The sequence below is a fragment of the Stenella coeruleoalba genome, assembly GCF_951394435.1.
Source record: "Stenella coeruleoalba genome assembly, chromosome: 1".
Lineage (NCBI taxonomy): Eukaryota > Metazoa > Chordata > Mammalia > Artiodactyla > Delphinidae > Stenella > Stenella coeruleoalba.
Window position 1 is genome coordinate 91,039,842 of NC_137169.1, and position 12,262 is coordinate 91,052,103.

The 12,262-nt window shown below is 39.1% G+C and overlaps 1 long non-coding RNA gene across 1 annotated transcript; it reads left to right on the plus strand.

Moving 5' to 3' along the window:
* Positions 1-2,933: 2,933 nt before the first annotated feature.
* Positions 2,934-11,975, plus strand: LOC307188951. The gene is made up of 3 exons (XR_013829084.1): positions 2,934-3,060; positions 10,222-10,281; positions 11,394-11,975. It is a non-coding gene; the product is annotated as an uncharacterized lncRNA (long non-coding RNA).
* Positions 11,976-12,262: the final 287 nt, after the last annotated feature.

Sequence of the window (12,262 nt, forward strand, 5' to 3'; positions counted from 1 at the left end):
AGGAATCTAAAATGAAACCAGTGCTTTAGGAAGCAGTATGACAGTTTCTCAAAAAGTTAACATATATTCCGTAAGATCCAGCCATTCTACTCCTAGGAATTTACTCAAGAAAAGTGAAAGCCTATTGCTCCTAGAATTTTAAATAAATGGAATACGGTATGTACTCATGTTTTTGTCTGGCATGTTCATCCAACATAATTATTTGGAAGCTCATCCATGTTTTAGCATGCATCAATAGTGCATGCCTTTTTATTGCTTAATAGTATCAAGATAACAAGCTGTTAAGCAAAATAGCTTCTATGTTCCTAACTTGAAAAATATATCTTATCCATTAAATAAAATACAAATTTGAATTCAGAAATTCTATGATAGATCATAATGATTCAGAAAAAGTCAGTCTAGGCCTTACATAGACTCATGACCTCTGGCTCACCCTATCTGGTCCCACCCTTAGGCCTGTGCCACTGCAAGGCATCTCTTAGCACCTCTATCCAGGCTTTGCCCACAACTCCCCTAAATATCTGCCTCTTGAACCCCCCTGGAGCTTATAGTGACACATCTAATGGTGTCTGACCTGAGGAAGAGTCAAATCAGGTCTTGAAATTAAGCTCAGGGACACGTGGCAGGGAACTTTAGGGTTCTTGGTGCCTGGAGAAGTCATGCCTTGGGCTTCAGGTAGACATGTCCCTTTGGCCCCTGGAAATCCTTTCCTCTTGGGGAAGGGAGTAGCTAGAGCAGGCCCAGAGCAGAATGCTCTAGAGAACATGTTCCAGAGCAAGGAAGCATGACCAGCAGGAGACTGGTTTATCTTTTTATTTTCATTTTTAAACTGCTCATATATGCAGTTATGCCTTGTATAACTTTTTGTATATATAATACAATAACTACATAATATATAAATATTGAAATGAGCCACTTTGTTGAATTCCTGAAGATTTTGGCTGTGTAGAAATCAGGGTTTTGAGGCCCAAGTAAATGACTTTAGGAGGAGTCTGGTGGAGGGGACTCTCCTCAATTTGTGAGAACACAGTAGGGCTCTGGTGAGCTGATGTGGTAACAGGAGCTTTGTGAGTGTCAGGAAATGGTGTCAGCAACTCTGAAAGCCCAAGAGCAGAAGGGGTGACTTAGTGTGCATAAGAGACTTCAAAAGCATGTAACCACGGTGAACTGTAGCTATAAGGGAGGAAAGGAGATGTCCTTGGAATCTAAGGAGAATTGTTCCTGTGTCCATGTCAGAAACAGGGGCAGAAAAGGGAGCAGGAAATGTATTTATGTTTTGTTTGGCTTTAACTGGTAACCAAACTTCATAGAATATTCCAAGTGTCTTAAGTTGTTGTGCATATTGTTATGTATGTTTTATGCAATATAATTACATAATTCTGAATCAGAGTTAATAGTCTTCAAACTGCTTCTTAAATCTTATTGCATTTAATCTATATAAAGCTCTGAGATATATTTTTGTCTTCCTTATTAAACTGTAATCTTGATGATAGAAATTATGTAATTTCACTCTAGGTCCACATCTGCATCATCTTGTTTCTCATTGAATAGGAAACAACATTTTTCAAACGGACAAACTGCAGTTTAAGTATTTTAAACTTATTCATTTCAGCCTTCAAATGATACTTAGACTAAATCTTCTGAATAGCAAACATGGGAAATAGTTACAATAACTTTAAGCTGTTATTTAAAAAAATTTAAAACATCTCCCATGAATTAAAATTAGCAGCAGTTATAAGCACAAGTGACTTTTAAGAGGAAATGTTGGATAAACCCTTACCAGGGAGGAATTACTTGAAACAGATCATGGTTCTCATGGGTCTGACATAGACCAGAGCCTATCTGTAACAAAGTTTTTGCCAATCTGTGGTAAAGTTAGTAGAAAATAAAAGGAATGTAGTGAGTGTTAAATGAAGACCAGTTTATCTAATTTTATTTAATAACTTAATTTAAGATTACATATCTTTGACTTTTGGTGTCAAAAAATTTCTTTATTATGTAAAATCATGGTTGTTCTATCTATCTATCGTCTATCTATTTATCTATCTATCTATCTATCTATCATCTATCTATCTATCTGTATGAGTCTATCTTTATCTTGTTTTGGCAACATAAAAAGAAGGAAACCCCTTGTCAGTTCCTCTTTTAAAAATTTTTACTGAACTAAAAAAAATTCAAATTCAAAACCACCAGATTCTGTCACACATTCAATCCTGGAACTTTAATTCCTCACTAGAAAAGTAATAGATATTATTATGAAGAATTTTTTTTTTGTAATTTCTGGTTCAGTATGAACTGACTTTTAAGGTTAAATTGTTTACATAATTTATCATATAAAACTGGAGTGCAACCTATCTCTGTAGTGAATGTTTCTGGAAAGAAAGATGCAGTCACATGGAAGACAAGCTAAGTCTGGGATAAAAGAGCCACCCATTCATTATCTTCATTTGGAGGTGGTACCTCAAGAGGAACATTGCTTGCTGACATGTGCAATTAAGTTTATAATTAGTGTTTCAACTTGAACAGAAGTTTCGTAAGTAACATTAAAAAATAACAAGCTCTTGTACTCCAATTAGTGCACCTGAATGACATTTTATCAGGAAAGACTATGAACTATTTTATTCAGATTTGGATTTTTTTCTCTTCTTCTACAAAAATAAAAGACATAATTCAGCACTCTACTCTTTTTTTTTGTTGTTCTCTTTCAAATTCATACGAGTAGAAATTGCTTTGATTTGATCTGTTGTTTTCTATAGTGAGTTTAAGTATTGATACTTATCTACCTGTATAATTCCTTCAATCAATGATTCTATTTCAATTTTCTCCGACTGAAATAATTTTATTTCCAAAGGTAGTGAAGATAATAATAATTTTTATTTAAAAAACCTGCAGGAGGACTTCCGGGAAGATGGCAGGGAGGACTTCCGGGAAGATGGCGGAAGAGTAAGACGCGGAGATCACCTTCCTCTCCACAGATACACCAGAAATACATCTACGCGTGGAACAACTCCTACGGAGCACCTACTGAACGCTGGCAGAAGACCTCAGACCTCCCAAAAGGCAAGGAACCCCCCATGTACCTGGTTAGGGCAAAAGGAAAAACTAAACAGAGACAAAAGGATAGGGACGGGTCCTGCACCAGCGGGAGAGAGCTGTGAAGGAGGAAAAGTGTCCACACACTAGGAAGCCCCTTCGCGGGTGGAGACTTCGGGAGGCGGAGTGGGGGAGCTTGGGAGCCGCGGAGGAGAGCACAGCAACAGGGGTGCGGAGGGCAAAGCGGACAGATTCCAGCGCAGAGGATCGGGCCGACTGGCACTCACCAGCCGAGAGGCTTGTCTGCTCGCCCGCCGGAGCGGGCGGGGCTGGGAGCTGAGGCTCCGGCTTTTGTCGGAGCGCCGGGAGAGGACTGAGGTTGGCGGCGTGAACACAGCCTGCAGGGCGTTGGTGCGCTGCGGCTGGCCAGGAGAGAGTCCGGGGAGGGGTCTGGACCTGCCGAAGAGGCAAGAGACTTTTACGTCCCTCTTTGTTTCCTGGTGCACGAGGAGAGGGGATTAAGAACGCTGCTTGAGAGAGCTCCAGGGACGGGCGCGAGCCGCGGCTAAGAGTGCGGAGCCCAGAGACGGACATGGGACGCTAAGGCCGCTGCTGCCGCCGCCAGGAGGCCTGTGTGCGAACACAGGTCACTAGCCACACGCCCTTCCGGGGAGCCTGTGCAGCCCGCCACTGCCAGGGTCCCGGGATCCAGGGACGGCTCCCCCGGGAGAGCGCACGGCGCGCCTCAGGCTGCAGCGCCGGCCTCTGCCGCTGCAGGCCCGCCCCGCACTCCGTGCCCCTCCCTACCCCCCCGGCCTGGGTGAGCCAGAGCCTCCGAATCAGCGGCTCCTTTAACCCCGTCCTGTCTGAGCAAAGAACAGACGCCCTCTGGCAACCTACACGCACAGGCGGGGCCAAATCCAAAGCTGAGCCCCTGGGAACTGTGAGAACAAAGAAGAGAAAGGGAAATCTCTCCCAGCAGCCTCAGAAGCAGCGGATTAAAGCTCCACAATCAACTTGATATACCCTGCATCTGTGGAATACCTGAATAGACAACGAATCATTCCAAATTAAGGAGCCCTGTGGATGAAAGGCTCTTGGTGCTGCAGCCAGGAGTCAGTGCTGTGCCTCTGAGGTGGGACAGCCAACTTCAGGACACTGGTCCACAAGAGGCCTCCCAGCTGCACATAATATCAAACAGCAAAAATCTCCGAGAGATCTCCATCTCAACGCCAGCACCCAGCTTCACTCAACGACCAGCAAGCTACAGTGCTGGACAGCCTATGCCAAACAACTAGCAAGACAGGAACACAACCCCACCCATTAGCAGAGAGGCTGCCCAAAATCATAATAAGTCTACAGACACCCCAAAACACACACCAGACGTGGACCTGCCCACCAGAAAGACAAGATCCAGCCTCATCCACCAGAACACAGGCACTAGTACCCTCCACCAGGAAGCCTACACAACCCACCGAACCAACCTTAGCCACTGGGGACAGACACAAAAAACAACAGGAACTACGAACCTTCAGCCTGCAAAAAAGGAGACCCCAAACAGTAAGATAAGCAAAATGAAAAGACAGAAAAACACACAGCAGATGAAGGAGCAAGATAAAAACCCACCAGACCTAACAAATGAAGAGGAAATAGGCAGTCTACCTGAAAAAGAATTCAGAATAATGATAGTAAGGTTGATCCGAAATCTTGGAGATAGAATGGACAATAGAATGGACAAATTGCAAGAATCAGTTAACAAGGACCTAGAAGAACTAAAGATGAAACAAGCAACGATGAACAACACAATAAATGAAATGAAAAATACTCTAGATGGGATCAATAGCAGAATAACTGAGGCAGAAGAACGGATAAGTGACCTGGAAGATAAAATAGTGGAAATAACTACTGCAGAGCAGAATAAAGAAAAAAGAATGAAAAGAACTGAGGACAGTCTCAGAGACCTCTGGGACAACATTAAACGCACCAACATTCGAATTATAGGGGTTCCAGAAGAAGAAGAGAAAAAGAAAGGGACTGAGAAAATATTTCAAGAGATTATAGTTGAAAACTTCCCTAATATGGGAAAGGAAATAGTTAATCAAGTCCAGGAAGCACAGAGAGTCCCATACAGGATAAATCCAAGAAGAAATACACCAAGACACATATTAATCAAACTGTCAAAAATTAAATACAAAGAAAACATATTAAAAGCAGCAAGGGAAAAACAACAAATAACACACAAGGGAATCCCCATAAGGTTAACAGCTGATCTTTCAGCAGAAACTCTGCAAGCCAGAAGGAGTGGCAGGACATATTGAAAGTGTTGAAGGAGAAAAACCTGCAACCAAGATTACTCTACCCAGCAAGGATCTCATTCAGATTTGATGGAGAAATTAAAACCTTTACAGACAAGCAAAAGCTGAGAGAGTTCAGCACCACCAAACCAGCTCTACAACAACTGCTAAAGGAACTTCTCTAGGCAAGAAACACAAAAGAAGGAAAGGACCTACAATAACGAACCCAAAACAATTAAGAAAATGGAAATAGGAACACACATATCGATAATTACCTTAAACGTAAATGGACTAAATGCTCCCACCAAAAGACACAGATTGGCTGAATGGATACAAAAACAAGACCCATATATTTGCTGTCTACAAGAGACCCACTTCAGACCTAGAGACACATACAGACTGAAAGTAAGGGGATGGAAAAAGGTATTTCATGCAAATGGAAACCAAAAGAAAGCTGGAGTAGCAATTCTCATATCAGACAAAATAGACTTTAAAACAAAGACTATTAGAAGAGACAAAGAAGGACACTACATAATGATCAAGGGATCGATCCAAGAGGAAGATATAACAATTGTAAATATTTATGCACCCAACATAGGTGCAGCTCAATACATAAGGCAAATACTGACAACCATAAAAGGGGAAATCGACAGTAACACATTCATAGTAGGAGACTTTAACACCCCACTTTCACCAATGGACAGATCATCCAAAATGAAAATAAATAAGGAAACACAAGCTTTAAATGATACATTAAACGAGATGGAGTTAGTTGATATTTATAGGACATTCCATCCAAAAACAACAGAATACACATTTTTCTCAAGTGCTCATGGAACATTCTCCAGGATAGGTCATATCTTGGGTCACAAATCAAGCCTTGGTAAATTTAAGAAAATTGAAATTGTATCAAGTATCTTTTCTGACCACAACGCCATGAGACTAGATATCAATTACAGGAAAAGATCTGTAAAAAATACAAACACATGGAGGCTAAACAATACACTACTTAATAATGAAGTGATCACTGAAGAAATCAAAGAGGAAATCAAAAAATACCTAGAAACAAATGACAATGGAGACACAACGACCCAAAACCTGTGGGATGCAGCAAAAGCAGTTCTAAGGGGGAAGTTTATAGCAATACAAGCCCACCTTAAGAAGCAGGAAACATCTCGAATAAACAACCTAACCTTTCACCTCAAGCAATTAGAGAAAGAAGAACAAAAAAACCCCAAAGCTAGCAGAAGGAAAGAAATCATAAAAATCAGATCAGAAATAAATGAAAAAGAAATGAAGGAAACAATAGCAAAGATCAATAAAACTAAAAGCTGGTTCTTTGAGAAGATAAACAAAATAGATAAACCACTAGCCAGACTCATCAAGAAAAAAAAGGGAGAAGACTCAAATCAATAGAATTAGAAATGAAAAAGGAGAGGTAACAACTGACACTGCAGAAATAAAAGAGATCATGAGAGATTACTACAAGCAACTCTATGCCAATAAAATGGACAATCTGGAAGAAATGGACAAATTCTTAGAAATTCACAACCTGCCAAGACTGAATCAGGAAGAAATAGAAAATATGAACAGACCAATCACAAGCACTGAAATTGAAACTGTGATTAAAAATCTTCCAACAAAGAAAAGCCCAGGACCAGATGGCTTCACAGGTGAATTCTATCAAACATTTAGAGAAGAGCTAACACCTATCCTTCTCAAACTCTTCCAAAATATAGCAGAGGGAGGAACACTCCCAAACTCCTTCTACGAGGCCACCATCACCTTGATACCAAAACCAGACAAGGATGTCACAAAGAAAGAAAACTACAGGCCAATATCACTGATGAACATAGATGCAAAAATCCTCAACAAAATACTAGCAAACAGAATCCAACAGCACATTAAAAGGATCATACACCATGATCAAGTGGGGTTTATTCCAGGAATGCAAGGATTCTTCAATATACGCAAATCTATCAATGTGATAAACCATATTAACAAACTGAAGGAGAAAAACCATATGATCATCTCAATAGATGCAGAGAAAGCTTTTGACAAAATTCAACACCCATTTATGATAAAAACCCTGCAGAAAGTAGGCATAGAGGGAACTTTCCTCAACATAATAAAGGCCATATATGACAAGCCCACAGCAAACATCATCCTCAATGGTGAAAAACTGAAAGCATTTCCACTAAGATCAGGAACAAGACAAGGTTGCCCACTCTCACCACTCTTATTCAACATAGTTTTGGAAGTTTTAGCCACAGCAATCAGAGAAGAAAAGGAAATAAAAGGAATCCAAATCAGAAAAGAAGAAGTAAAGCTGTCACTGTTTGCAGATGACATGATCCTATACATAGAGAACCCTAAAGATGCTACCAGAAAACTACTAGAGCTAATCAATGAATTTGGTAAAGTGGCAGAATACAAAATTAATGCACAGAAATCTCTGGCATTCCTATATACTAATGATGAAAAATCTGAAAGTGAAGTCAAGAAAACACTCCCATTTACCATTGCAACAAAAAGAATAAAATATCTAGGAATAAACCTACCTAAGGAGACAAAAGATCTGTATGCAGAAAATTATAAGACACTGATGAAAGAAATTAAAGATGATACAAATAGATGGAGAGATATACCATGTTCTTGGATTGGAAGAATCAACATTGTGAAAATGACTCTACTACCCAAAGCAATCTATAGATTCAATGCAATCCCTATCAAACTACCACTGGCATTTTTCACAGAACTAGAACAAAAAATTTCACAATTTGTATGGAAACACAAAAGACCCCGAATAGCCAAAGCAATCTTGAGAACGAAAGAAGGAACTGGAGGAATCAGGCTCCCAGACTTCAGACTATACTACAAAGCTACAGTTATCAGGACGGTATGGTACTGGCACCATAACGGAAAGATAGATCAATGGAACAGGATAGAAAGCCCAGAGATAAACCCACGCACATATGGTCACCTTATCTTTGACAAAGGAGGCAGAAATGTACAGTGGAGAAAGGACAGCCTATTCAATAAGTGGTGCTGGGAAAACTGGACAGCTACATGTAAAAGTATGAGATTAGATCACTCCCTAACACCATACACAAAAATAAGCTCAAAATGGATTAAAGACCTAAATGTAAGGCCAGATACCATCAAAGTCTTAGAGGAAAACATAGGCAGAACACTCTATGACATAAATCACAGCAAGGTCCTTTTTGACCCACCTCCTAGAGAAATGGAAATAAAAACAAAAGTAAACAAATGGCACCTAATGAAACTTAAAAGCTTTTGCGCAGCAAAGGAAACCATAAAGAAGACCAAAAGACAACCCTCAGAATGGGAGAAAATATTTGCAAATGAAGCAACTGACAAAGGATTAATCTCCAAAATTTATAAGCAGCTCATGCAGCTTAATAACAAAAGAACAAACAACCCAATCCAAAAATGGGCAGAAGACCTAAATAGACATTTCTCCAAAGAAGATATACAGAGTGCCAACAAACACATGAAAGAATGCTCAACATCACTAATCATTAGAGAAATGCAAATCAAAACTACAATGAGATATCATCTCACACCAGTCAGAATGGCCATCATCAAAAAATCTAGAAACAATAAATGCTGGAGAGGGTGTGGAGAAAAGGGAACCCTCTTACACTGTTGGTGGGAATGTAAATTGATACAGCCACTGTGGAGAACAGTATGGAGGTTCCTTAAAAAGCTACAAATAGAACTACCATATGACCCAGCAATCCCACTACTGGGCATATACCTGAGAAAACCATAATTCAAAAAGAGTCATGTATCAAAATGTTCATTGCAGCTCTATTTACAATAGCCCAGAGATGGAAACAACCTAAGTGTCCATCATCGGATGAATGGATAAAGAAGATGTGGCACATATATACAATGGAATATTACTCAGCCATAAAAAGAGACGAAATTGAGCTATTTGTAATGAGGTGGATAGACCTAGAGTCTGTCATACAGAGTGAAGTAAGTCAGAAAGAGAGAGACAAATACCGTATGCTAACACATATATATGGAATTAAAAAAAAAATGTCATGAAAAACCTAGGGGTGAAACAGGAATAAAGACACAGACTTACTAGAGAATGGACTTGAGGCTATGGGGAGGGGGAAGGATAAACTGTGACAAAGCGATAAAGAGGCATGGACATATATACACTACCAAACGTAAGGCAGTTAGCTAGTGGGAAGCAGCCGCATAGCACAGGGAGATCAGCTCAGTGCTTTGTGACCGCCTGGAGGGGTGGGATAGGGAGGGTGGGAGGGAGGGAGACGCAAGCGGGAAGAGATATGGGAATATATGTGTATATATAACTGATTCATTTTGTTGTGAAGCTGAAACTAACATACCATTGTAAAACAATTATACTCCAATAAAGATGTTAAAAAAAAAAATCCTGCAGTGACATTTTGGAGAAATTATTACAGTCAAGAGCAGATCAAAATCCTCCTTGGCTAATGGAGGAATAGCCAATTTTCAGGTAGAACACATCTGACCAGCTCATATGCCACTTTATTTTACTGCTTTATAGATACATCTCATATATATTGCACATATATATAACAATGGTAACACATTTAAATTAAAGATAGGAGCTGTCTCAGAGGCCATTTATGTGGAAAGTGGGATAATGGGAATGGGAATTTTGTACTGATTTTTATTAGAACAAAAATTTCCTCTCATGATGGAGAGGAATACAGACAGCATGGTGAATTCTAGGAGGATTTTTCTTTGCTGTTTGTGGACCATTTGAGAAAGACAGCTTCTGCCAATCAACCCAGTGCCTTTAATTCATTTGTATTGTCCAGACCTAGAATATGAGCAGGAGAAATGACAGCATATTTTTTCCCCCAAGGTTGCTCCATGAAGACGCCATAGGAAATTTGTTAAAGACTACCAAAAGGAAATTTGAAAGGTAAGAAAATATCTACATAAGCTATGAAATAACTTATTTCAGTGAACATAACCTCCGTTTCAGGTACACACCAGTAGACATGATAATTGTGCTATTTTTGAGTATTCTTTTTTCTCTCTTTATTTTAATAGAAAGCAAAAGGGAAACAATCTAATTATAGATATAACATATAACATTATAATAACAGAGTTATTATAATAACAGACTAAGCTCAGTTGCCACTTCCATCATGCTTTCCTCACTGCTTCTTTCTTATCCTCTGGAGTGAGGCGTTTGGCTCATGTTCTTCTATAACAGGCTGTTTACTTCTATCAGAACATTTATCACAATATTGGAATATTCCATTTACGTATTGATTCCCCCCTCTAGAATGTGGACTCCTTGAATGTACTTGATATATATCTTTGTCATCTCTGTATCTTCAACATCTAGAACAGTGCCTAATAGGCATAATAATAATCTACCAATGTTTCTTAAATAAATATCTATAGTGGGTGACTATTAGATAAGCATACTCTAGCTGAAGTTTTTAGGTATTTAGCTGAGTATGAGAATAATTTTTAAAGATTTTTAGATGCCTTAAAAAAGTCTAAGTAGATAATTTTGCATCAGTATTGTAGACTGAATATTTAATCATAGCAAGAATACTGTATCTTTAATCCTGTCCTTTCAGTGTTATTTTAAAATTTGTCCTGAAGGTGGCAACATTTAATAACATTCCACAAGTTCTTTCTAAGTAAAGCTTTTGTGGCCACCTTTAATTAAAGTTTTGTATTTTAAAATAAATATATTTCCCCCAACCTCTATATCTTTTAATGTAGAAGAAAATATAATACTAAAGTCTTACTTTTGTACTCAGTAACCTTGACTGTACATGTGGAAAGAAACCATTTACAACTTTGAAGACTATAAGTTAACCTAGCTAAAAAGTTCAGGGTAGCTCAGCTCAAATTTCCAAATGTAAGATCAGTTTTAAACACAACATATGTTTCCTGCCAAGCAATTTATATCAACAGATGTATTTAAATATAAGGGTAAATCCATGCTTGTTCTTTTTTTTTTGTGGTACGCGGGCCTCTCACTGTTCTGGCTTCTCCCGCTGCGGAGCACAGGCCCCGGACGCGCAGGCTCAACGGCCGTGGCTCACGGGCCCAGCCTCTCCGCAGCATGTGGGATCTTCCCGGACCAGGGCACAAACCCGCGTTCCCTGCATCGGCAGGTGGACTCCCAACCACTGCTCCACCAGGGAAGCCCCATGCTTGTTCTTTTGAGGTAAAAATTTATTTTCCTATTATATTCATTCAAATTCAACATAACATTTCTAGTGTTTAATATGACATTAATAAGAGTACAGTCATTTCTAAAAGAATTGCTCGGGAATTCCCTTTCAGTCCAGTGGTTAAGACTTCGCCTTCCAATGTAGGGGGTGTGGGTTCCATCCCTGGTTGGGGAGCTAAGATCCCACATACCTCGCGGCCAAAAAACCAAAACATAAAAAAGAAGCAATATTGTAACAAATTAAATAAAGCCTTTAAAAAAATAAAAGAATTGATCTAATAAAAAATAACCAAAAATAATAAAAGCAAGTAACCGCAACACCTAAAAGAAAGTTTGCAATCAATAAATAATCAATCAATAAAAGGTACCAACAATGCAATATATTTGATTATCACACCTGGGCATGTATTGTTCTATTTTCTGTTCTCCATGTTTTGGACTGTAGCCACTTAATAAACAAAACTTTACTAATTCATATTCATCCAAATGTTCAAAACATTACTGTGAAATAGAAAGGTACCAAGTAATGTTTCACGGAGGTTAATTGACTGTGTATGATTCATCAGCGGCAAAGCCAACAAATGGAACTCTGTATTTCTTATCTCTAGATAGTGACAACTGCTCATGGTTATAATTCTATCATTATATTTATAGGCAGTTCAACCACTTTACAGAGCTTCTCAGAGATAGGATAATGTCTGTT